Genomic DNA, 27,116 nt, shown 5'->3' on the forward strand with positions numbered 1-27,116 from the left:
TTGAGATTGTTCATCGAGACCAAAACTATTATGATGGATTAGTGATCTGTGTGTGATTCCTTTTTCCCCTAGTCTATTTCTTGTGGTGTTAATCTGATCCTTGTCTCTCTTGCTTTTGTTATTGTGTGGTAGCGTTGATTCTTCCTTATCCCTCTTTGTTGCTGCTGTCATATCCTAGAATAGAAATAGTTGCAAGGAATATGTTCCCAGTAGAAGAAAAATCCAAAATATATGTGTAATCAAGCTATTTGAAATTGGAAACTCAGTATTTCAATCCCTGTGGAGAAACGATATACCTCACACTATATTTGCAATAGATCAAATTGGCGCCGTTGCCGGGGATTGGATATTGAAAGTTTGCAAAAGTATGACAGACTTGATTGTTGTTCTATCTTTGTTTTGATTTGGTTATATCGTCCGATTGGTCTAGAGATTTGTTAGTGGTTTTGTTCACTAACCTTTAACGGTTGTTGGTTGTGGTGTGATTATAGATTTATAACAGAGATTTCAGGAAACTGATGGATGCCGAACAGTGAAGTGTCACCCTTAGCTGATTTTGATCCAGAGATTGAGAGAACCTTGCTAAGGAGAAGGAGAGAGTTGACGCAGAGGGCAGCTAAGGTTACTGATAAGATGGGTGAGAAACTGCTGAGAGATTTATGGATACCAAGGGACCAAGTGGGTGGATCTGAGGTGATTATGCCTGCCATAGCTGCAAACAATTTTGAACTGAAGCCTGCATTAATTAATATGGTGCAGCATCATACTTTTAGTGGAACTGCATTAGAAAATCCTCATGACCATATGATGACTTTCTTGGAGTACTGCAATACACTCAAAAAAAATGGAGTTCCACGGTTCCACCTAAAGCAATAAGGATGCAGTTGTTTCCATTCTCTTTGTCAGGAAATGCAAGGATGTGGTTCCATGCTCTGCCTCATCACTGCAGGGATACTTGGCAGAATATAATGCAAGCATTCTTTGAGAGGTACTTTCCACCAACAAAAGCTGCAGAATATAGAGATAGAATTACTAGATTTGTTCAGTTTAGTGGTGAGAGTCTGTATGATGCTTGGCAGAGGTACCAGGGGTTGATAAGAATGTGTCCAAATCATGGGCAAGAACAATGGCTAATACTGCAAACCTTTTATAAGGGATTAACTGAACAGACCAGATCATTTGTTGATTCAGCTGCTGGTGGTGGGATAATGAACAAGACCCTGGCAGAAGCTACTGAATTGGTTGAGAGAATGGCGAGTCACAATTTCTCTTGGTCAAACAAAAGGGCCATCCATCCTGTCCAACAAGGTGTGCACCAATTGTCGAGTAACGATGCAGTAGCAGCCCATGTTGAGAGATTCACTAAGCAAATGACTCAAATGATAACAGAAGGAAAATCTTGTGATGTAGTCTCAGCAGTGCAATCAACTAACATCTGCCAGATATGTGGAGAATTGGGTCATACAGCACAGGGATGTGGAGTCCTATTGGGTGCAGGCAGTCAAATTCAAGAAGTTAATTATGCTCAGAACCAAGGACCCTACTCACAGAATTATAACCCATCTTGGAGAAATCATCCAAATCTTTCATATAAGACAGGTGGTCAGCCAAGTTCCTCGGCCCAAAATAATTCGAGTTACAAACAACAAGCTCTGGCTTATCAGCCATCACAACAACCAGTGGTTCAGTCAGGAAGTGTTGTTGACATTAGTGAAATGATGAAGCTTCAGAAAGAAATGTTCAGTGGCATGCAGGAAACTATGAAAATGCAGTCAGAATTGTTTATCAAGACTATGCAGCATTTGACCATGGGAGTTTCAAATTTGCAAGTCAGCAACAATGACAACAAGTTACCCTCTCAAACAGAAATGAATCCTAAGCAATGCGGAGAAATTACATCGACTGAAGTTATTACAACAAGAAGTGGCAAGAATACTAGGCCAATCTTGAAGGCTCCATATGTGGCACCTCACTTAAGGCAGCCCATGTGAGAATCTCAATCTGTTGAAAAGCCAGCAAAAGGAAAAGAAGGTGAGTTAAGTGAAAACGTCCAAGAACCAATGAAGTCCACTATTGAAGTAAATGTTCAGAAAATTCCATTTCCTGAGAGATTAGAGAAAAGTAAGGAAGACAAGCAATATGCAAAGTTTCTTGAGGTGATGAAAGATGTGCAAATAACCATTCCTATCCTTGATGTTGTGACACATATTCCAATTTATGCCAAGTTCTTGAAATAATTAATAACCAAGAGGAGAAATTTAGATGAGCCTGAGGTAATATCCCTGACAAAGGAATGCAGTGCAGTAATACAAGACAGATTACCAGCTAAGCTAGAAGACCCAGGGAGTTTCTCTTTGCCTTGTGATGTGGGTGGAAGAAAATTTATGCTCTATGTGATTTGGGATCTTCAGTCAGTGTGTTGCCTTTATCATTTAGTACAACTCTTGTACTTGGGGAATTAAAACCAACTCCCATTACATTGCAGTTGGCTGACAGAACTTTGAGGAAACCATCTGGTGTTATTGAAGATGTACTAGTGATTGTTGGCAAGTTTGAATATCCTGTTGATTTCGTTATCCTTGAAATGGAAGAGAAAAGTGATGCTTTAATTTTGGGAAGACCTTTCTTGGCTACTGCTGGTGCAGTTATTGATGTTCAAGGAGGGAAACTTAAACTTAGATTTGGTCAGGAAGAAGTGGAGTTTAATATGCAGCATGCAAGTAAATTACCTAAGTGTCAAGATCAGTGTCTGGCTATCGATGTTATTGAACATGAGGTAATGGAATTGATTGAAGAAAAGCAAAGTACAGATGAACCAGATCTAGGAGTGTTCATAACACCTGGACAAATGACAGTTTGTGAATTGTGCGGTATAAGAGAGACTGAGGAGCAAGTTCTAGAGGATGAAGAATCAGGAGACGCCAGGTGTATTCTGGAATTAAAGGCATTGCCACCTCATCTGAAATATGCTTTCCTTGAGAAGGCAAGGATTCATCCAGTTATTATCAGTGCCATGCTTACCAACCATCAAGAAGAAGCTTTACTATCCCTACTAAATATGTACAAAAATGTGAATGGATACTTGCTGCTTGCGCGTGACGGGTCTTGCAACGGCGCCAGGAAAGTAGCTCTTGTGACGGTAAAGCACATGTCCGTTGGGAACCCCAAGAGGAAGGTGTGATGCGTACAGCAGCATGTATTTCCTCAGTAAGAAACCAAGGTTATCGAACCAGTAGGAGATGAAGTCCACGTGAAGGTTGTTGGTGAAGGAGTGTAGTGCGGCGCAACACCAGGGATTACGGCGCCAACGTGGAACCTGCACAACACAATCAAACTACTTTGCCCCAACTTAGCAGTGAGGTTGTCAATCTCACCGGCTTGCTATAAACAAAGGATTAAACGTATGGTGTGGAGAATGATGTTTGCTTGCAAAGAACAACAGAGAACAATGATTGTAGTAGGTTGTATTTCAGATGTAAAAGAATGGACCGGGGTCCACAATTCACTAGTGGTGTCTTTCCAATAAGATAAATAACATGTTGGGTGAACAAATTACAGTTGGGCAATTGACAAATAGATAGGGCATAACAATGCACATACATATCATGATGACTACTATGAGATTTACTTAGGGCATCACGACAAAGAACATAGACCGCTATCCAGCATGCATCTATGCCTAAAAAGTTCACCTTCGGGTTAGCATCCGCACCCCTTCCAGTATTAAGTTGCAAACAACAGACAATTGCATTAAGTACTGTGCGTAATGTAAACAATACAAATATCCTTAGACAAAGCATTGATGGTTTATCCCTAGTGGAAACAACACATCCACAACCTTAGGGGTTGCTGTCACTCCCCCAGATTCAATGGAGACATGAACCCACTATCGAGCATAAATACTCCCTCTTAGAGTTACAAGTATCAACTTGGCCAGGCCTCTACTAGCAACGGAGAGCATGCAAGATCATAAACAACACATATATGATAGATCGATAATCAACTTGACATAGTATTCCATATTCATCGGATCCCAACAAACACAACATGTAGCATTACAATAAGATGATCTTGATCATGATAGGAAGCTCACAAGACCTAAACATGATAGCACAAGAAGAGAAGACAACCATCTAGCTACTGCCATGGACCCATAGTCCAAGGATGAACTACTCACGCATCAGTCTGGAGGCGGGCATGGTGATGTAGAGCCCTCCGGTGATGATTCCCCTCTCCGACAGGGTGCCGGAGGCGATCTTCAGAACCCCCGAGATGGGGTTGATGGCGGTGGCGTCTCAGTAACTTTTCTCGTATCATGGCTCTCGGTACTAGGGTTTTCGCGATGGAAGGATTATATAGGTGAAGGGGCAGAGTCGGGGGACGCCCGAGGGGCCCATCCCATATGGCGGCGCGGCCAGGGGTGGGGCCGCGCCCCCTATGGTGTGGCCGCCTCGTGTCCCCTCTTCGTCTCCTCTTCGATTTTCTGGAAGACTCCGTGGAAAATAAGACCGTGGGCTTTTGTTTCGTCCAATTCCGAGAATATTTCCTGTGTAGGATTTCTGAAACCAAAAACAGCAGAAAACAGGAACTGGCGCTTCGGCATCTTGTTAATAGGTTAGTACCGGAAAATGCATAAAAATGATATAAAGTGTATATAAAACATGTGAGTATTGTCATAAAACTAGCATGGAACATAAGAAATTATAGATACGTTTGAGACGTATCAATACTCCATAGATGATATAAAATGAATTGATGCTTCTGTTTGTTCTCATAGAATCCATCTAGAAGAAAATGCCAAGCCATCCAGGGAAGGCCAGAGGAGATTGAATCCACAATTGCAAGAAGTGGTGAAGAAAGAAATACTAAAGTTACTTTCAGCCGGAATGATTTATCCCATTTCAGACAGTGAGTGGGTAGTCCAATTCACCTTGTTCCTAAGAAAGGTGGCTTTACAGTAGTTGAAAATGCTTTTAGGCAGCTCATCACCATGAGACCAGTGACAGGATGGAGAATGTGTACCGATTTTAGGAAATTAAACAAAGCAACAAGAAGGAACATTTTCCTTTACCTTTTATAGACCAAATGCTTGAGAGACTAGCAGGACAAGAATATTACTATTATCTTGATGGATACTCTGGGTTTCTTCAAATACCTATTCATCCAGCAGATCAAGAGAAGACTATATTCACCTGTCCTTATGGCACATTTGCTTATAAGAGATTGCCTTTTGGATTATGCAACGCTCCAAGGACATTTCAGAGATGCACGCAATCTATTTTCACAGAATATATAGAGAAGATCATGGAGGTATTTATGGATGACTTTACAGTATATGGAAAAGATTTTGAGGACTACTTGAAAAATCTTGCAACCATATTGCATAGATGCTCAGAACAGAATCTCATCCTCAATTGGGAGAAATGTCACTTTCTAGTCAGAGAAGGAATTGTTTTGGGCCACCTTGTGTCTGTTAGAGGTATGGAAGTTGACAAGGCAAAAGTCGAAGCCATTGCAAGGATGCCACCTCCCATTAATGTCAAGGGCATCATGAGTTTTCTTGGACATGCAGGATTCTATAGGAGATTCATTCAGAATTTTTCCAAGATAGCAAAGCCTCTTACTAATCATTTGAATAATGATGTGAAGTTTGAATTTGGGGAGGAATGTGTGCAAGCATTTGATGCTTTGAAGCAGGCACTTATTACTGCACCAATTGTCCAACCTCCAGAATGGGGCTTCCATTCGAAGTGATGTGTGATGCTAGTGATTTTGCTGTTGGGGCTGTGTTAGGGCAGAGGAAAGGAAGAGAACTGCATGTAATTCAGTATGCCAGCAAGACATTGGACGAAGCTCAGGTTAATTACACAACCACAGAAAAGGAGCTCCTTGCGGTGGTGTATGCCTATGACAAATTCAGAGTATATCTGATTGGTAATAAGAGCATAGTCTTCACAGATCATGCTGCTCTCAGATATTTGCTCAACAAAAAGGATGCCAAGCCAAGATTGATCAGATGGGTGCTTCTGTTACAGGAATTTGATATGGAGATAAGAGATAAAAACGGAGCTGAAAATCTGGTAGCAAATCACTTGTCAAGGATTGTGGTGGATAATTCCACCCCTATGAATGATGAAATGCCAGGGGAACAGTTGATGGAAGTGAGTAGCAAATTACCTTTGTATGCAGATATTGTCAACTATCTAGTTTGTGAAATTGTACCCAAGGACTTCTCCTATGACCAGAAGAAGAAGTTCTTGCATGAGGCAAAAATATATTCATGGGATGAACCATTTTTATTCAAGCATTGTGCTGATGGAATTATGAGGAGGTGCATACCTAAAGAGGAAGTACATGATATCATTTATCATTGTCACTCTGGAAATTATGGGGGTCATTCAGGAATCATGAAAACTCAAGCTAAGGTGTTGCAAGCTGGTTTCTTTTGGCCAACCCTTTTCCATGATGTAAATGATTAGATAAAGAAATGTGATCCATGTCAGATAACTGGTAAAATCACAAGAAGAAATGAGATGCCACAACAGGGGATATTGGAGGTGGAGCTTTTTGATGTCTAGGGAGTCGATTTTGTTGGGCCACTTCCATCATCCAAAGGCTTCAAGCACATCTTAGTGGCAGTGGACTATGTGTCAAAATGGGTAGAAGCAGTTCCTGTCACCAATGCAGATTCTAAGGCAGTGTGTAAATTGTTCAAGACAGTGATATTTTCAAGATTTGGTGTGCCCAGAGTTGTTATTAGTGATGGAGGAACTCATTTTAACAATGAAAAGCTTGCAGCCTTGCTGACCAAATATGAAGTACACAATCACAAAGTCACAACACCATACCATCAGCAAGCGAATGGTCAAGTGGAAGTGTCGAACAGGGAAATAAAACACATTCTTGAGAAAGTTGTGTCCAAATCAAGATCAGATTAAGCTGATAAGTTGCCAGATGCCTTATGGGCATACAGAACATGATACAAAACACCAATAGGAATGTCACCTTTCAGGTTGGTGTATGGGAAAGCTTGCCATCTTCCTGTTGAATTGGAACATAAGGCACAATGGGCAATGAGAAAACTAAACATGGACCAATCAAAAGCTGGGAAACACAAAAAATTGCAGTTGTGTGAATTGGAAGAGTTAAGGCACGATGCTTATGAGAGCTCAAAGATTTACAAGGAGAAAACCAAAAGGTTGCATGATAGGAATATTCAAAGGAAAAATTTCCAAGTTGGAGATGCATTATTGGTGTACGATTCTAGATTCCACTTATTACCTGGGAAGTTTAAGTCCAGATGGTTTGGCCCATATACAGTCAAGAAAGTGGTAGGAAATGAAGCGTTTGAGGTACAGAGTCAATCAGAGGGAACCATGAAGATCAATGGGCAGAGATTGAAGCCTTATAGATTTGGCGACAAGATGCCTGTTGAAATGGAGGAAGAGAATGAAGATGAGGAGACTGGGCAAGTTGAAGCTGGATAGTTGTGGAGGAAGCTAGGTCAAGCTAACGACCTAAAACAAGCGCTGCTCAGGAGGCAACCTGAGAAGATAATTATATATCCTTTCTACTTAATTTAAAATAATACATCATTTACATATGAATATATATCTACATAGTAATTTCTGTTTTGCAATCACCTTTTTGTTCATGTTATATTCAGATAGGTAAGATGAGTTGAATTATTTAGGAAGTGAAGGTGGATTTACATGACTTTCGATTTAAGAGAAATATCCGGTGAGCTGTTTCTTGTTCTTTTAGCTTGCTTTTGTAAAATTTAAGTATAGAGGATTTTGCCGCAAACTCTCAGAATTTGGATCTCATTTTCGACTTATGCAATGAAAACATAGATTAGTGCAAGATTCATGATTGTTCTATATAACTCTATGGTGTAGGTCTGTTTTACTAAGCATTCTCTGTTGACTATTGCAAATGGAATTCATTCATTTAACTTATGAAAAACTTCTCTGAAAGAGTTAAAACTGTCTTTGCCTTGGAAATCCTGAAGTCGCTTGTTTTAATTTAGTGTCAATTATCACTGAAGCTAGTTGGACCCATGTGATCTCGGGATTGGATGTTTAAACTATGATGAAGTGATAATGGTGATGAAATTGCTCACAAGCTAACATATAATTAATCCCGAAACAAGTTGGACCCATGTGATCCTTGGATTGGATGTCTAACCTTGGTTAAGGATGCTAACAGTTTTTCTAACCCATTTGTTTAACTTATATTTCGCTAATTCTCCTGTTCCCAGCTGGGTGTGGTGCTCCTTGGAGTGGACATTCAGTCTGGGAGATGGAGTCTAACATTTTAATACCCTTGCGCTCAGCTGGGTGTGTTTGTCTCTGGACCGATCACCTGGACTGAGAGATGGGGTATGACCTTTATTCATTGACCATTATAAGTTTTTGTTGGCCAAAGGAAACAAGCAAATCTGAGTTATAAAAATTCTCTAAGGAGATGATAAAAGGCCAATTCATAAAGGATCAGAAAATGCCAATTGATTAAATCTTGTCGATTCTTTCTTGCTAACCTTCTGACTGAGTAACCTTGTTGACTACCTTTTTGCAATTTTCATCGCCTGATATTTCTTTAAAACAGTGACTACATTTGTTCATGGCAAGACTGTTCTCTCTACTTCATTTTGCTTACATGAGCTAGTTGCATGATTCTCATCTTGCAGTAATCAACATTCTATGTCTAGTAATCCTATTCTACAGTAGAGTACAATATAGATTGCTTATGACTCTTGCACTATTCATTTTAATTTGCCGGTCCTGTACCCAAAATTACTTGAGGACAAGTAAAGTTTTAAGTGTGGGGGATTTTGATATCCCTGTTTTTGATACAAAAATTCTATTACATAATCATCATACATTGCAATACAAATACATACCATTTGAATCATTTCTTTGTCAAATGACAACATTGTTCATTTTCATTTGCAGATTAGGGCGCCAAGGCCCAAACCTCTTCAACTGCACCTTATTCATTCAAATTTCAATCAAATTCAGTCCAAATTCATTAGAAGACGGAGTTAAGCTCAGTTACAAGAAGCTCTAGGGGTTATGTACAAAATGGAGAGACTACGGCAGGCTCCCGCGAACGGCGCTGCCATGCCAACCACTCCCACGCTGCCCTCGATGGAGATAAGAAGCACCGCACGCGTGAAGGAGGGATCCATCCTCACCCATCCAGACCACCAGCCTGTCAATCTGTCGTGCGCGCCAAGAAGCTGAAAAGGAGGAGGACGGCGAAAGGAGATCTAGATCCAATCTCTCCCGGTCTTCCTCTCTGCTTCCTTTGCTGACCTGATCTGATCATCTTCGACAAGTGAGTGCCGAGATCAAGGAAGAACGAACCAGAGCACGGTGACAAATCTGACCTTCCCCCTTTGTGTTGTTTCTTCGCTGAATAATAGAATTATGTGATCGTGAGATGAGAAAACTTGATATGCGGTTGAGATTGTTCATCGAGACCAAAACTGTTATGATGGATTAGTGATCTGTGCGTGATTCCTTTTTCCCCTAGTCTATTGCTTGTGGTGTTAATCTAATCCTTGTCTCTCTTGCTTTTGTTATTGTGTGATAGCGTTGATTCTTCCTTAGCCCTCTTTGTTGCTGCTGTCATATCCTAGAATAGAAATAGTTGCAAGGAATCTGTTCCCAGTAGAAGAAAAATCCAAAATGTATGTGTAATCAAGCTGTTTGAAATTGGAAACTGAGTATTTTAATCCCTGTGGAGAAACAATATACCTCACACTATATTTGCAATAGATCACATCTCCATGAGGAGGAGCAGCCGCAGCTCAAGCTAGGAGAAGGAGGAGAAGAGCTGAGAGAGAAAGGGGAGGCGATGAAGCACTTACAGGTGAAGCGGGTCGACGAACGCGGCCATGGCGGCCATGGCGGCACACGCCGGGGGCACGGCAGCGCCATGCCACACCAGGCCACGGCGACGCCGCAGCGCCCTGCACCACCACGGCAGGGCACGGCGACACCACAGCACCAGGAGCACCGGCGGGCGGCGCGTCGCCGCAGATCCTTGCGGCCGTGTTGCCGAAGAGTTGGGGGCGAACGGTGGCGATGATGAATCCCAGATCGACTCGGATCATCAGATGCGCCGTCGAGAGGCGGTCAGTTTGCGACCGATCTCATCGCCGGGGATGGCCGGAGTCGGCCGGAACAATTCGGCGACGGCAGCGGCGACGGCAGACCGCCAGAGCGTCGGGGAAGAGTTAGGGTTAGGACGAAATGGCATCTACGGGCTCGATTGGGTCGGTTGGACCGAGCCCAATGGGCTGGTCCGACCTAACCAGCTCGGGCTGCCTGAATGGTGGGCCCGAGGGGCATTTTGGTCATTTCAAAAATGACTAATTAAGTGAATCTTTCCAGAATTTTTAGAAAATAAATATATCTCTAAAAAAAAATGATAACCACTCAGCATAAAATTCTCTATCATAATAAAATATGAATAGGATTTTTTGACACAATTATAAATGAGTCATATTTAAAAGCAAGGAATTAATCATTAAGAATCAACCCTTATATTTTTAATGATAAAAATAAGTCCATAAATGCATTTGGACTTAAAAACACCTTGGCAATATTCTAAGGTAGAAATTTAGTTTTAAGAAGTATCCCTAAATTGTTCTTAGTAATTAACTCTGACATAAAATGATAAAACACCGGGAAGGGGGGACAAAACCCTAAAAGCTGAAATCATGCATAATTGCTTCTTTAACCATTGCCCTTATCAGAAAATGATGCTATCTTTCAGCAACCGAGGACAAGGGTCAGTCCACACCATCGAACTGCAACACTTTGCAGTCTTCAGGCAAGTTCATCGCTTGCTCATTTCACTTGAGTATTTTTTACCAAATTAGTTGCAAAGTACTATACTTACCACCCTTCCATGAAAAGCAAAAGCACTATTTTCATAACTATGAATATGACTATGTGGTTGGCAATGGAACCATGGAATGTGTTGACATGGTGGAGGTTCCATTGCAATGGGTTTATATCCATCTAGGATTAAACAACAAATGTCGTCCAGTGATTCTTGTGCCGTAAAACTCGTGTTAACCATAAGATCTGGAGTGGGACGGAGTAGTCAATTGTATTTCCACCTCTCGTACATCAACGGATGCGCTTACCGTAGCAGTTGTATCTTGCGGGAGCAACTTGAGGGTGGGGATCCCATTCTAATTCCCCACGGTAATGCGGTCTATGATGGGTTGCATTGACCGGCGAAGGACCATGGTTGCGACCTGGTAGTTGTTGAGGTCGGAAGATATCCAAGTGATATAGCCCTACGAGGACCCAAGGTCGGATTTTCAACAAAGGGTGGGTGTGCGAGGTAGCGGAGGAATATGATTGGCTAAGACCTTATACCGGGCCTCACACCAACGGAAGTGTGGACGGGAAAGCTGCTCAGTTGACACTAAGGTTAAGATCTCTTATGGGTAAAGCAACACACCTCTGCAGAGTGTAATGAATCATGACATGTCACTCCTTGTTCCGGGATTTGGAACTACGAACGTTGCCGGAAAGGAACTCCATGAAGTTCTAGTAAACCGGTGAAGGCTGACGGACATAGTTCTTCTTAATAAAAGCAATCTTTTGAAGAAATGGTTATTAAAACATGCATTGGTATTAGACTTTCTGGTCTAGTATCGTAGTTAGTATATTAAACACCTCTTTCCTAATATGAACTTGTTCAGTACGCTCGTACTCATACCACTCTTAAATCCCTTGCTTAGATTGCCTGAATCATCTTGAGGAGGACACCGATGGCCAAGAAGGAGCAGATGGGATCTGCTATGAAGAGCCAGACCTCTCAGGAGGTGTAGAGGGAGTGGATTACCTCATCGTATACGGAGCCAGGGAGGGTTCCGAAGGAGAACAAGCATAGGCTGATATTATAGTAGTAATATCCGAGCAGTATGAACACTTTAGTACTTAGTTGCTGATACGCGTACAACACGCGTCCGTTGGGAACCCCAAGAGCAAGGTGTGATGCGTACAGCGGCAATTTTCCCTCAGTAAGAAACCAAGGTTTATCGAACTAGTAGGAGCCAAGAAGAACGTTGAAGGTTGATGGTGGCGGAGTGTAGTGCGGCGCAACACTAGGGATTCCGGCGCCAACGTGGAACCTGCACAACACAACCAAGATACTTTGCCCCAACGTGACAGTGAGTTTGTCAATCTCACCGGCTTGATGTAACAAAGGATTAGATGTATAGTGTGGATGATGATGTTTGCAGAAAACAGTAGAAATAAGTATTGCAGTAGATTGCATTCGATGTAAAGAATGGACCGAGGTCCACAGTTCACTAGTGGTGTCTCTCCCATAAGAAATAGCATGTTGGGTGAACAAATTACAGTTGGGCAATTGACAAATAAAGAGGACATGATAATGCAGATACATGTTATGATGAGTAGTGTGAGATTTATTTGGGCATTACGACAAAGTACATAGACCGCTATCCAGCATGCATCTATGCCTAAAAAGTCCACCTTCAGGTTATCATCCGAACCCCTTCTAGTATTAAGTTGCAAACAATAGACAATTGCATTAAGTATGGTGCGTAGTGTAATCAACACAAATATCCTTAGACATAGCATTGATGTTTTATCCCTAGTGGCAACAACACATCCACAACCTTAGAACTTTCTATCACTGTCCCAGATTTAATGGAGGAATGAACCCACTATCGAGCATAAATACTTCCTCTTGGAGTTACAAGTAACGACTTGGCCAGAGCCTCTACTAATAACGGAGAGCATGCAAGATCATAAACAACACATAGATGATAGATTAATAATCAACATAACATAGCATTCCATATTCATCGGATCCCAACAAACGCAACATGTAGCATTACAAATAGATGATCTTGATCATGTTAGGCAGCTCACAAGATCGACAATGATAGCACAATTAGGAGAAGACGACCATCTAGCTACTGCTATGGACCCATAATCCAGGGGTGAACTACTCACTCATCACTCCAGAGGCGACCATGGCGGTGAAGAGTCCTCCGGGAGATGATTCCCCTCTCCGGCAGGGTGCCGGAGGCGATCTCCTGAATCCCCCGAGATGGGATTGGCGGCGGCGGCGTCTCTGGAAGGTTTTCCATATCGTGGCTCCCGGTACTGGAGTTATTATCGACGAAGGCTTCTTATAGGCGGAGAGGTAGGTTTAGGGGCGACGCGAGGGACCCACACGCTAGGGCCGCGCGGCCAGGGCCTGGGCCGCGCTGCCCTGTTGTGGCGTCGCCTCGTCGCCCCACTTCGTTTCCCTTTCGGACTTCTGGAAGCTTCGTGGAAAAATAAGATCCTGGGCGTTGATTTCGTCCAATTCCGAGAATATTTCCTCACTAGAATTTCTGAAACCAAAAAACAGCAGAAAACAGCAACTGGCTCTTCGGCATCTCGTTAATAGGTTAGTGCCGGAAAATGCATAAAAATGACATAAAGTATGTACAAAACATGTGTGTATCATCATAAAACAAGCATGGAACACAAGAAATTATCGATATGTTAGAGACGTATCAGTTGCTCGTGTAGAATAAATGTATGACCTGCTAAGACTAGTATATTGTAAGCTAGGTTGGGTTCACCTTGAACCCAGAAGTATTCCTCTCAGGACCCAGGAGGAACTCCGTGATGATATGTACATATGGTTTGTAATAATAAATGAATGAGTTATGGACCAGCTATGTTCTGTTGTACTACTCTGAGGGATGTAATATTTGCGGATTGGTACTTCGTGAATGTTATATCAACACTGGTATACTACAACATGCAGTGGTATGCAGGGTCACCACAAAAACGGTGTGCCGAAACGGCACCGCCAGCAGCATCCCCGGGGGGAGTTGCCTGCCTCGATGTGCGCGAGCACACGGGCGAGTGTGCGGCCCGGTGCACCCCACCAGCGGCGGCGGCCGGCAGCGTTGTTACGTGATGGAGGAGGGGGGGAGGGGGAGGACCGTCGTACGCTGCGAGCACCCATTCGTGCTGGAGACAGAAGAACTCGTTCGGACGTTGTAGTTGTCGGCGAGGTACCGCTCCTCCGCGCGCTGCTCCTCGGTGAGGGTGACCCGCACATCGTCGATAGCGGCGTCGAGCTCGTCACCTCCCACCGGAAGTGGCTGGATCGGGACGCCCACCGCGCTCAGGCGCCATCCTCCGGGCACACGGAAGTCCGGCGGCGCCGGGTAGCCCGACATGTGCAGGAGTCCCGCCTCCCTCTGGTGTAGTGAACGACGGTCGAAGCCGTTGTTTGCCGTGCCGTGGCGCGCCATTGCTCGCTAGAGGCGGATTGGGGAGAGAAGACAAGGCTGGGGAGAGGAGGGTGACGGCGGTGTTGATTGTGGCCAGATGCGGTAGGTTCCGCGATAAATAGAGGGAGACGCGCGTGAATCTGAGGCGACGCCGCGTGGAAGCTACGCGTTCGGCGAAGACTGACCGGCGGCAGGCTTTTGAAGCGCGTGGAAGGCGATTGGCCTCTGTCGCCGACAAGTCAGGGCCACCATCCGCGCGGGAAGTTTTCTCGACGTTTTCCGCTCTTTCGTTTCGTCCGGAAACCCCGAGCGCTCCCGGGGGAGGGGGCGGGGATGACCTGGGCTCGCCGGACGGATGGAAGCCCAAATCCGAACGAAAACGAGATTCTGGAGGCACGATTCGTTCATCCGGATGAAAAAAAAGACGCCTTGAGGGTCTGGGTCTCCCGAGGAAACGGATGGAGATGCTCTAAGGGCACTCTTTGCTACACGTAGACTTGCAGAAACCGGAGAAGAAGAAGAGATCCAAGGTAGCATCTAGATTGTCTTTGATGCAAATGAACGGTAGATAAGTGCATTACTGTACGTGTGCAGTAATAGTTCTACTGCGGACGAATCACGCCAATGTAGCATCTGAGATTGTCTTTGATGCAAATGAACGGTAGATAAGTGCATTACTGTACGTGTGCAGTAATAGTTCTACTGCAGACGAATCAGGCCAATGTAGCATCTGAGATTGTCTTTGATGCAAATGAGCGGTAATAAGTGCATTACTGTGCGTGTGCAGTAATCTATACCTATACCTAATAATAAAGGGAGAAGCGTTTCCGTGGTTTGGTCCGTCTTTTGGTTGATAATTTTCGTCCGTCGTCCCGAGTCCTAAAATCGTACGAGTTCCGTTGCCACCGGTTGCTAATCGATTTGTGAGCTTCTCTCGCCCTCGGTCGAAAGAAAGAGTCCAACTCTGTTACTTTTTTTTCGAGGGGAGTTCAACTCTGTTACGTGAAACTCAACTCCGGATTGAATCCCGCCTCTGTATACACGGGGTCCATGTAAACGCTTATAAATAATAACTTGATTCATCGGCCCAATCAGGATCAGATCGACTTTCGTTTGAGGTTTTTTCGTCGAGGATCAGATCGACTTTCGTGGGAGGTTTTTTCGTTGAGGATCAGATCGACATGAATCTAGACAATATGGCCAGGAATCCAAGCCCAACCAAGAACAACGTTAGCAAGATCATCTATTTGGTGTGGGCGCCGAGGTGGAGGAGGACAGGCTGCAGAACCAGAGGGCAACCCCGACTATGTGATCCCGGAGGTGCAGTATGAAAGGATTGCAGATGATCTTCAAAGAGGTAGCAATGTGGAGCGCGTGCGCTTCTCCAGGGACGGCAGCGTCTAGGAGGTAACCAAGACGGGGTTCAGTTTCCAGGACGTCGCCGGTGCCGATCAATGCAAGCTCGAGCTGAGGTCGTACAGGGAAGACGCAGCTCGGACAGGGAAGACGCAGCTCGCCGGGGTGCTCGTGGGAGTGGGCGCGTGTACGGCGAGGGATCTGTTCGACAAGGCCAACACCGAGGCGACATGCATACTGCTTAGTCTTCATCCATCAGATTAATGCCGTCGGGAGGCAGCGTCGTGCCGGGATGGGTGGTGAAAGCGATGAGAGGGAGCAGAGTATGCTCTGAGATTGTTCCTTGCCTCATCCCGTAAACATGTTCACCAGACCATCAACTAGCTGTTCACGGGATGGATGGCTTCAACGAAAACAGGGTTACAGCCCTGCTCTGAGATTGTTTCTTTCGTGCTGGAAGTTACTGCCTGTGTCAAGATGATTAGGATCAGGAATAAGATTAGCTTGTTATGTCAAGGTGGTTAGGACTTTGCTTGGACAAGGGACATAATCTTGATTCACTTCACTTCATGCTACCATGTACTCCGTAATTCCTATTGATTGAAGCCTTGCCGTCCCACCACCATCGACCGGTCAGTAGCCTCCGTCAGTCCAGAAAAGTCGGACGAAGTGTCGCAAGGATGCAGAGCCAGCGATCAAGCCATCGACCCTGGGCACCGATGTCACCTCGACGGGCGGAGGCCTCGCCATCCCTAGCTTCGTCTCTGGCTTGGACGAGCCGCTCCGTCGTGGCCGACGAGAGGAAACTTGTAACATGCCTCGCTGTTGCTGCCTTCGCTTGGCCTGTTGCTAGAATAATCTTTATTGGCTTAATTTATAGGTCCATTTCGTTTATTGATGTTTGGCTGCTCCGCAGGCCTCACTGGCCTAGCACCTCTGCGCCATGCAATGCTGAATTTTGTTCAAGATAATACCGAACTGCAGGTGAAGTTACAGTGCGCTTGATTTCTCTTTATGTTGCTCTGTGATTTGGAACTTGGCCAAATAGGTGTGGCATCGAGCGCCACAAATTCAAGGGGGCCCAGGTGGCCAGGCCCCAGCTGATGTGACATAGGTAGAAGTCCCGTGGCAGCGACATGAGATGAGAGCACTTCGGAAGTATTTTTTACCTCTTATCGTGCGGTTTGTGGAGAAGAAGGTATAGGTGTGGGCTTTTAATTTTTTCCTTTGATTAGCTACGAATGTACATTGGCCTTTTTTTCTTGCTAGGTTTAGCTACGTAGGTAAAGGAACATTCTATTGCATTCTATTCTTTGAATCATACAAGGAAAGAGCATGTATTACTCATAAATTGTTTATGAATTATCTAATTATTGTTTCAGATAACAAATGCTTCAGAAAAAAACACACCGCCAAAATGTTTCCTAATAAGTCCACTTTATTTCACGGTGAATCTGAAGGAAAGAAAATGTCCATGGTGAATCCGCTAGATCAATGTCGTTATTGGTGGGTGGTGGCTAATTAGAGGGACACGTACGAGAGTGGAATGGAGTTCCTTAGAGCATCTCTAGCAGATCCCCCATCCGCATAATAACCGCCGATTTTCGGTTCGGAGGCGAAAAAAGGGACCGTCTAGATCCAGTACCCCATTTCCAAAAAAAAAAAAAAATCCAGACCGCCCCGATTCGCGTCGCGCAAACTTCAAATAACCAGTTCCGCGAGGCCTTTCTAGGCGAACTCCATCTCAACTTTCGCGTTGGCGCGAATGCCCGTACAACCTTCGGAGACTACCAAAATTCGCAGGAGTCGCCGGAGTCGGGGCCAAAATTCGCCGGAGCTCGTGTCCGGCGAGGCGGACGCGGCCGGGGCGGGCGAGCTCGTGTCTGCACGGGGCGGGCGGGCGTGGCCGGGGCGGCGCGCGGGTGGACGGGACGGGCGAGCTCGTGCCGGCGCGGCGCGATCGGGCGTGGCCGGGACGCGGCCGGCGTGGCCGGCGCGGGGGCGGGCGGGCGCGGGCGTGGCTGGTGCGGGGACGGACGCGGGCGTAGGGAAGAGAAGTTTGAGGAAGAAGAAGGAGAAAAAAATCCTGTTCGTGGGCCAGTATAAGGAATATGCTGTCTTTGGGTTTCCTTTTGCTGTGTAATGACTGCAAATCATTTTTTTGTCTGCAAAACACATTTGGGGTGCCTTCTATCAGCGTTTTTGGGATCCGGGGTTTGGGATGTCTGCTAGAGATGCTCTTACCTCGGCACTCGCCAAAGCGCCCACTACCGTCTCCGTGGCTGCTTCCTTTCTCTGTACCACAACACCGCCGACGAGTTACAGATGGACGAGTGTAGTAGAATCATTATCTATTGGCTCGCCACCATTCTCACCGTCTGGTCTAAAGGGAGCATAGACGCTCCCAAAGGCCATCGTCCCTGGCACCATGCCGCGGTGTTGGCTTTGCCTGGACTCACCTTGGGTTGGATTGCCATCTTGCACCAGGGCGACCCGCCGACATTTTGAAAAAAAAAAACTGATCTCAAGTTATGAAAATTTGCATGACTTAAAAATAAAAAGTCAACCCGTAGCAACGCACGGGCAAATGTCCTAGTCTCTCCCTAATAATAAAGCAAAAAGGGTTTCGGTCGTCCGTTTTTTACTACTCCCAAAGTTTGTCCAAATTACTTCAACTTGCCACCGGCAAGCCAGAAAACGATTCGTTAAAACATTCCATAGCCAGTCGATGGGCCTTATGCGATATCCCGCCCTGTGATTCGGCGCGGCACCTTCCTCCCGAACCCCCAAGGCCAGCCCGGCTGCGCCGGGTCCCTCCGCTCCCCACGACCTCGAGCACTCTGCTCCTGCCGCCTGCCCAGGTCCCTTCTCCCTTCCGTATCCAAGGGAATCACAACCCCCGCCGTCTCGTTCTGCCCAGCCTTCTCGGGAACGCTCCCCAACATCGACGATGTCGTCACAGACCAACTGGGAGATACGCGCTGATTCCAATCTTAATACGAGGCTGGAGCGCTGCCACGTCGGTGTATAGCTTGCAGGGATGCGGCCAGGTGGGGAGCAGAGTCCATGGGAGGACGGGGCGCGGTGTGGAGGAGTCGATCTGGTGAGGTGCAGCCATGGGATCCGGGAGGAGGTAGGGGACAAGGAGCAGAGGGAACGGGTATGGGACTCTGGGGGCATGAGATTGGGAGGATGTTAGAATCACCAATGGCGTGAAGTAAGGGTAGGGATTGGTCGAGGCCTCGAGGGGATAAGGATGTTGACTTCTTTCGGGACACTGTAAGATTTGGTCAATACCAGTGAATATAAACGTTGTGTTGAACTGCTACTGCTACGCTACACTGGTACAGTTCGCGACTTCGCGTTGTGCTGAACCAGCAGCAGACAATTTCATGTCGTGGAGCACATCACTTCACTCGCCATCGCCAACCTCTCCTCATGGCTCCATTGAAGCCTTCGGCAGCATCGCAGCGGTACTGATCTGTTGCTCGCATGTTGTTTTTCCCATCCTTGCTGCTACCGTAAACCATGTCTTTGTTTAATTCCTGCAGTAACAAACCACTTTTTAACTTGTAGCGATTGTATGCTCTATTGTTAAGCTGTGCTATGTATTCTTTCTAACAGTCTACAATGTTTGGTTTCAGGCAACTATGCAAATTCAGTATATGATACTATTTGAAAATCTTCTAAAGTGAAGGCCAGGGATTGTCTTAACATGAGAGACAAGTGGAGGCACAGTATGTGATATTCCTGAATTGAATCGATCAAGTTCTGGATCGAGATGTTTCAGTTCTATTTAACGGCAACCCTAGAGATTTGCACTTTCTGCTCGTGCTACAAAGGAAGCACATGTTTATATATTTGATTAACTGAGTATACTGAAGAGATCATAGAGGGTCAGACTTACCAATGCTACAAGTATACCATGATGAAAAAAATTGCTGGCTTCAAAATCTCAGGCACGGAATGCAGCTTTAAATGTTGGCAGATAATTATCATGCTCATTAATAATGGTACTGGAAACACAACGTTTATTCATATGCTGGTATAACCTTTTGGTCCTCAAATATGCTTTACAGCCTCCTGGAGATATAATTTGCTTACTTTCATTCATCAGTTGTCTTTTCTGTTCCAGACAAAGTGATGAGCAAGTAGGCATGCCTCTGCATATACTGTCTCGAGTACAAGCATCAGGATTTGGTCTTCAAATATTCCTCTACGATGAGGGACCCTCTAGACGAGAGAATTCCTGGATTGTCCACACAAGCTCAGTTCAAATCTTATGTCATGAAACCACCGAAAGTTGAGGCTCATGGAATATTTCCGTAAGATAATATTTACAGGAAAAAATCCATATGAGGATTAACATATTGATATCTTTACCTACTAATATCTTTTTTTTAGGGTGAAACAGTGGGAATCCCACTGCAATTTTTTTATTAATAAAGGTTTAAACCAAGTACAATATTTACAAAGGAAGAAAGAACTACTAATATCTTTATCTTTACCAACTAATAAAGGACGTACGACGGCCTGAGCTGCGCGGAGCCGGAGATCGCCTGCGCGTGGATGTTGCCTTAGTTCACCGGCTGGCAGTGGCTGAACTGCAGCGCAGGTGACCAGGTGGTCGCGATACACGGTGGGTTTTCAAGGGGCGCCAATGCCCTACTACCCTGTTGGAAAACGCGTGACGGGGCTGACCCCGAGCGACCTGTCGTGGAAGCGCCTGCTCCTCATCCATAGCGGCCACAGTGATGGCGGCGACCGCAGATTGCTGCCCTCACGGTGATGCGAAAAGGGTGCCCACTGCGACGGCAGTGACCACATTCACTCATATCTGCTTCTTTTTCCTGTAGAATTTAATGCGATGTTCATGCCTAAGCTAGATTTGTTGTTGAACTTCCTGGTATGTCATGGTATGGAACCATTATCTCAATCTTCTCTTGAGAACGGCCGTTGTAGTATTTATGTGTGACACCTGCCATGTCCAGGTTGCTCCCCTTCAACAAATGTCTCTTTAGCAATAGAACTATAGAATTGAGAAGGAACAAGCACATCTTTTCATCGGGTGCAACATAGCTTAGCCGTAGATATATCCGTATCTAAAAAAAGTTGAGCAGTTTTTTTTTCCTTAGAGGGAGAGTACTATGCTTCTCTATCAAGGATGAAGAACAAAGTTAATAACCGTAGGATCATTATCTTAGAGTAGCTGAGCGTCGACTAATCCGGCGCTCTCCTGCAATGCCAACTAGAAATTACTTTGGCATCTAGGTGAAGTTTTTTTTCTCTCATGTTGCACACACAAGTATAATTATTATGGTAAAAAAACCCTGATTGTTAGGTTTAATGTGGTCGTAGCAACACAATGGCTCTATGATTTTCACAAATACACGGCATAATAGATACTCCCTCTGTTCCTGAATACAATGCCACATTGTTTGTCGTGTTAAACTTCGACTAATGATTTAGTTAACTAAATATAAGTTATATGTTATCGAAATGTGCATCCGATGATATAGTTTTGAATAGTATGTAACTCATATTTGGTTGATCCAATTATTAGTCAAAGTTTATCTCGAAAAATAAACTGGCCTTGTATATAAAGACGGAGGAAGTAGGTTAATTGAAGACCCCATTATATTTGAATTTGATCAACACATGGATATAAACATATAAAACAATACGTTTTGATTTAATTTAATGATCTATACCTAATAATAAAGGGAGGATTGTTTCCTTGGTCCAACACTTTTTCGGACCGATTTAGCCTCCCACAAAATCGCATAATACACACATATGCCACTACCGATTCGTTTGTTTTACTTTTCCCCCACCACAAACTCCACTCCGGGTCGTCACTGAGGAAGCCGCGTCACCTGCTCCTCCGATCTCTGGCAACCGGCGACCTCCTCCCCCGATCTCCGGCAACCGGGGACCTCCTCCTCCTCCGGCCGGCGGGACGAGACCGCAGAAGCCCAAAACCTCTCCGCCTCCAAGATCTAGGCCCTCTCGTGGCAGGTTGATCAGGTGCAAGCAGCTCGAGGGAAGCAAGGACGTGCGAGCCGGCAAGGTTGTCGGATGAGGTGATGACGTGCGAGTTGACGATATTCGGCAGCCGGCGCGCATATCTGTGCCGAACTCGTGCGCCACGGTCGAGGCTGGGTGGAGGAGCATGGGATGACTGCTTGGTTGTGAAGGATGTGTAAGGAGCAGGGGCGGTAGATTAATCCTGGCCACGGCCCGGAAAAAAGAACGGAGGCGGAGCTCTACAGGGACGTTCGTGGGTGCTGCTGGAGCGGAACTGAACACCAATGGTAGCGAAAATTTCAGGCTGGAGAGATATGTCCGAGGAGGGAATCAATGGTAGCGAAAATTTCAGGCTGGAGAGATATGTCCAACGAGGGAATCTGTGCTCCAAAGGATGGTGTTGGTGCTAAAATAAGCTGCTGAAATATCTGAGAGCTTCTCCCAGTATTATCTGAGAAACAACTATACCCAGGAGACCCAGACCATCATGTTAAGCCTACATGCAAGGGAGGCTTTGATGGCCTATATGTGCGAGTTCGTGACAGTATGGACAGTTGAGGCAAACTGAATTGATCAGCTGATTTTTCACAAGAATTTTCTGAAATTTTGGCTAAGCAAAATTCTATTCTTGTACAAGAGATGCACCGTGGATTTTATGCAGAGAAATTATGCAGTAGTCATGAATTCTACCATCCTGCACCCAGTTGCGGACCCAAGATTTTCATCAAGCCTCGATGCACTATAAGCCCAGCCAATTTTTTATCAAAATACTCGTCAAATTTTCATCAAAATGTGTTGCGTCGCTGGACAGAAGCCTAGGCGCGTGCCCATGCTTAGACACGGTTGGGAGCCTGGGCGCGTGTCCGAGCTTAGACACGGTTGGGTCCGCCTATGCCTGCATCGAATAGTCTTGTAAGTTGCAAGCACTTCGGATATCGTAGGGTGTTACTGACATTGATTCATTTTCTAATACTGTACTTTTGTTTGCTTGCGAAGGGAACCGCAGAATGAATTCTTGAACATGCATTTGCTCATGTTTCTATTTTCTTGCAATAATTTATCCTGATCACTGGTTGGAAAAAATAATACAGCCTACAAATTTTGCTTTCAGCCTGATACTTAATCGAAGAACCTCGATACCTAGGTTTCTTCTTTAATTCATTTCTTCATTGTTGTTTTTATTTAGCATATTATTGTTCCCCTTTTCATTGTATAGTATTAAAAGTAGAGCTCATCTTACTATTAAACATGTTCGTCACGAATAGAACAAATGTGACAGCCTTTCTTGACAATGGCAAATAGGAGAAATGTCATCACGGATGTTTCATTAGAGCGTTAAAGTTTTAGCTTCTCCCGATGCAACGCACGGGCACTTTTGCTATCTATACCTAATAATAAAGGAGCTAAGGTTTCTGCCAAAATTTTCGTCCAACAATTTTTATGACCGTTTTGCCCTCCCACCAAAGCACATAATACATCACATTGCCACCATACCGGTTCATGTAGGTTTTTCAGATAACTGCTCTGCCGTCCCGGCCACCGCCTCCACGGCTCCGCGCCCCTCCGCCGCCTGGTCCACCCACCCCCGCACGCACACCACCAACGCCGCCCGCTGCCCACCAGCGCTTCGCCCCGCCAAAGCCCGCACAACCTCGCCCCACCGCTTCCGCCCATCCACGCCTGGCCCAGATCGCGTACCGCACCGCGCGCTCCGTCCGTCGCCCGCACCAGATCGTCACCATCTCGCGCGGACGGCCGGTCCGGGGACCCGGTAGCGGATTCGAAGGTTGACCCGCTCTCTCCCCCTTGCACCACGCGACATGGCGGCTCTCGAGCCCGAGACTCCCGCAGCTACCACCGCTAATCGCGCATCTGGCAGCGCACCGCGTGGCGTCATCCTTGGGTGAATGCTAGCACTCGAGCAGTTCGCATGCCGACGAAGAGGCCGCCTGGAGCGAGCCCACTAAGGGCTCTGGTGGAGGTCGACGGATTTGTATGCTTGCTCGCTCACCTCTACCAATTCGTTCCCCATTCAATCCTCGATTTTTTTTTTATCCTCAATTCATGTCGGGGCCGATGGTCGCCGCCAGAAGTTATTCTTTGCCGCTAATCTGATGCTCGCGGACCTCCTTTGCCCCAGGCTCCCATCCTAACCACGGACTGGTTGGATTTAATTTGGGTTCCTATCAATGTCTTCATCGTTCCCAGGTACAGATAAATCCCCTATTTTTCAGTTCTTTTCTCTTGTCGTCTGGAGCTGCCTGCTTCTTGATTTGATTCGTGGGTTTTCTGGACTTGTGGTGACCGCCATGGCCGCTCGAAAGTTTTCGGATTCTGCTTGAATACAAATCTACGATTTTAATGTGTGTTTGTTAACAAAATAGATAGCATGCACGTGTGTGGTTTGATTGCTGAACTGAACGTAGCAGCATCAGCAAATGGGAGAGGGAGCAGTTCATGTGCGGCGCTACTGTGAGCGGACAAGAGTGCACCATTAACCATCAGCTTTAACCTACACTGTTCTAGGTATTGCCTGGTATAAATTGATATTTTCTATTTATTGTGTCTTCATATAATTGCTGACTTCTGTTTCTGTATTGGTCCTGGAGGAAGAACGGTGGCTGCTGTTGAGGAGGCAACGCAGAGGAGGTGGAGTAGGCCGACCCCTTCTCCTCAATCGAGGATGCGATGGTGCCCTCCCGGGATCAGCAGAATGTGTGATGCACCCCAGTCCCCAGCCCCGCGCGCCCAAACCTCTCGGGATCGGCAGGGATAGAGGCAACAACCAGAACGCCACAACCTCGATCTTCGCGATGGCGGCAGCGACGACCAACGATCCATCTTGGCACAGCGATTGTCGACTCACCTCGGCTTATCAAGGTTTGGCACTTTGGCCTTACAGAGACCCTCCGGCAACCCGCGACACAATTTTGGCATGACGTCGGCTCCAATTATGGCAAAGAATTGACGCATAAACCCAAACCCTCCCTCCCCTGTGGTGAATCGTCTCAGCATTGTCCTTCGATGCAAACGCATCATGACATTGACACACCGTGAGCCAGGGTTTTTGTGGACCCGCGGACCAGAGCAAATGTGGATTCGGAGGGAGACGTGGGTGGCTAGATGGAAGCACGACAATAAGGCTGCTATGGTTTGATCCGACAAGTCAGATAGAAATTATACGGAAACAATGTTGTTGTGATTATCTCTAGCCTAAGATTGCATTAACACATGGGTTACCCAAAGTTATGGTAATGAAAATATATGGGTTACGCTAATGATAATTTCTATACAATTTCTATACAATTTGATGTAGCTTTAGTTATTAAATAAAAATACCTGTAGAGAGGGACATTTAGAGAGTCCACCATATCAATGCAAACCTAATAGTAGAATTTATTTAGACAACTATACAAGTGGAAAAATAACAAGGCATACTTTCATTGACCATGCTATGTTAGAGCTTCCTAGAGCGTTCGAATATGTTTCTCCCGGTGCAACGCACGGGCACCTTCGCTAGTAGTTCTACGTACGGCAGACGAATCACGCCCAGTCCTCAGGTGAGCGATCAATGGAATCCAACATCTGGCACATAGTTTCACTTTTATAATCAAAAGCAGCTGATGCATGACCGGATAGACTTGACGCCTTCGCGTGTGTAATCAATCAGAGGAGATCGCTCCAGATCAAGGAAGGAAAATAATAGCATCTCCAGCCGCGTCCCTCAAAGCGTCCCCCAAAAGGATTTGGGGTGCGCCGGACCAAAAAATCGTACCAGCCGCGTCCACCAAAGTCCATTTTTGTCCGGCGCGGCCCGATACGGTGTCCGGCGCCCCGAGCCCGTCCCCGTCCCACAGAGGACGCTCCGGGGACGCCGGACACACCGAAAAGTGAGGCGAACCGACGCGGGCCCGGCGCGTCGGCGGTTCAGTGAAAAATCGTCTCCCACTCTGTTATCACCAGATTTTGACCGAGTCAGAGGTGGGCCGCGATCAGGGTTGGGCTTGAAGAATATACATAGAAGAAATACGTGAACCGGCCTTATACACGAAAATTGGGCAGTTTGCCCTTGTATCTATCTGTAAATATAGTAGGATACGTGTCGGTCAGTTAGAGTTTGGCTCGTGCACGGTTGGGATTATTCCCACGTTAGAAAGTCTACGGACTATAAATATGTATCTAGGGTTATCAAGAAAGACAACAATCACGTTCATCACAAACCAATCTTGGCGCATCGCCGACCCCTTGTTTCGAGGGTTTCTTCCGGGTAAGCATCATGCTGCCTTGCGATCTAGGCAGTATACGTTTATTCGTCGTTCATGCGTTGCTCGTACTGAAGCCTTTTTGATGGCGAGCAACGTAGTTATCATAGATGTGTTAGGCTTAGCATTGTTCTACCGTGCTACATGCTTCCGTCCATGCAACCCTTAGACGTCTCGCCGTCCTTACACCTTTCTTAGGTGTAAGGGCGGCACCTTGCTTGATCATTGTTTAGTAGATCCGATCCGTTATGATTGCTCCTTGATTCTTCAGGGAAGTTTAATATCTGCATAGTTAGGCCTTACAAACGGGTTGAATGATCCAGTGGTACGTAGGGTGTAGTTTGCTAACCCTAGACAAGATGTTCCGGGGATCAACTTAATGTTGGTTTTTAGGCCTTGTCTAGGGCCGGTTTATTATCACCGTGCGTAGCTGCCAGGCTCAATCACGAGTAGGATGTTCCGATTATGCGGTGAAAACCCTAAATCGTCGTAGGTCGTTTTAGCTACATATTGATCAAGCAGGACCACCATGTGATCGTAGACCCCATACGAACCATGGGTGGATCGGCTCCTTGAGCCGATTCACAGGACAACCTGAGAGCCGATCGAGGCTCGTATTTAATGTTTACGTGTATGCCATGCAGGAAACTAAGCGAAGCAAATCCATCACCTTCCTGATCAGGTATAGATCAGGTAGCACGCCCTTGCACCAGCATCGGGACGTGTGTACCAGGAGCTTTGCGGGCCGTCGCTCGGAGGGACCAGGGCCAGCCGCAGCCCTAGGGTTGTTCCCGGCTCTTCGTGTTGCTAGCCGTAGCTCGCCGGTGAGTTTCGGACGCCAACACATTCTGGCACGCCCGGTGGGACAGTCTTCGACATCTACTACATCGCCATCTACATCTGAGATGGCGGAAGGTACTCCAGTCACGTACGAGGATCTGCCCGAGGAGCTCAAGAAGAAGTATGACGACGTCAAAGCTATCCTCGAGGCCGACCTCATCGGCTCTTTCCACAGGACTCGCTCGCATGGCATCTGGTGGAGAGGGTTCACACCTGAAGGCGCGCTCGACGGAATTGACCTGTCCATCCCTTCAGAAGAACGCACCAGGTCCTTGCGTCAGGAGATAAATTTCATGGTAGCTCATTCGCTACACCGCCATTCTGAGAGCCTGGTGAAC

At 45.9% G+C, this 27,116-nt stretch overlaps 1 long non-coding RNA gene, 1 other non-coding gene and 1 pseudogene across 3 annotated transcripts; 2 read left to right on the forward strand and 1 right to left on the reverse strand.

Annotated features, from left to right (window-relative positions):
* The first annotated feature begins 522 nt into the window (after positions 1-522).
* Positions 523-7,487, forward strand: LOC127321034 (uncharacterized; annotated as a pseudogene).
* LOC127321046 (small nucleolar RNA R71) lies at positions 1,014-1,119 on the reverse strand. The gene has a single exon (XR_007863802.1). It is a non-coding gene; the product is annotated as a small nucleolar RNA R71 (small nucleolar RNA).
* A 15,689-nt stretch (positions 7,488-23,176) lies between the features above and the next one.
* LOC127321036 (uncharacterized) lies at positions 23,177-24,954 on the forward strand. 2 transcript variants are annotated; one of them, XR_007863797.2, is made up of 4 exons: positions 23,177-23,669; positions 23,817-23,884; positions 24,061-24,202; positions 24,286-24,954. It is a non-coding gene; the product is annotated as an uncharacterized lncRNA (long non-coding RNA). The 2 variants fall into 2 exon arrangements; XR_007863796.1 differs by having other exon boundaries at positions 23,180-23,669; positions 24,290-24,954.
* Positions 24,955-27,116: the final 2,162 nt, after the last annotated feature.

The sequence above is a fragment of the Lolium perenne genome, chromosome 6 (genome assembly GCF_019359855.2).
Source record: "Lolium perenne isolate Kyuss_39 chromosome 6, Kyuss_2.0, whole genome shotgun sequence".
NCBI classification, from domain to species: Eukaryota; Viridiplantae; Streptophyta; class Magnoliopsida; order Poales; family Poaceae; genus Lolium; species Lolium perenne.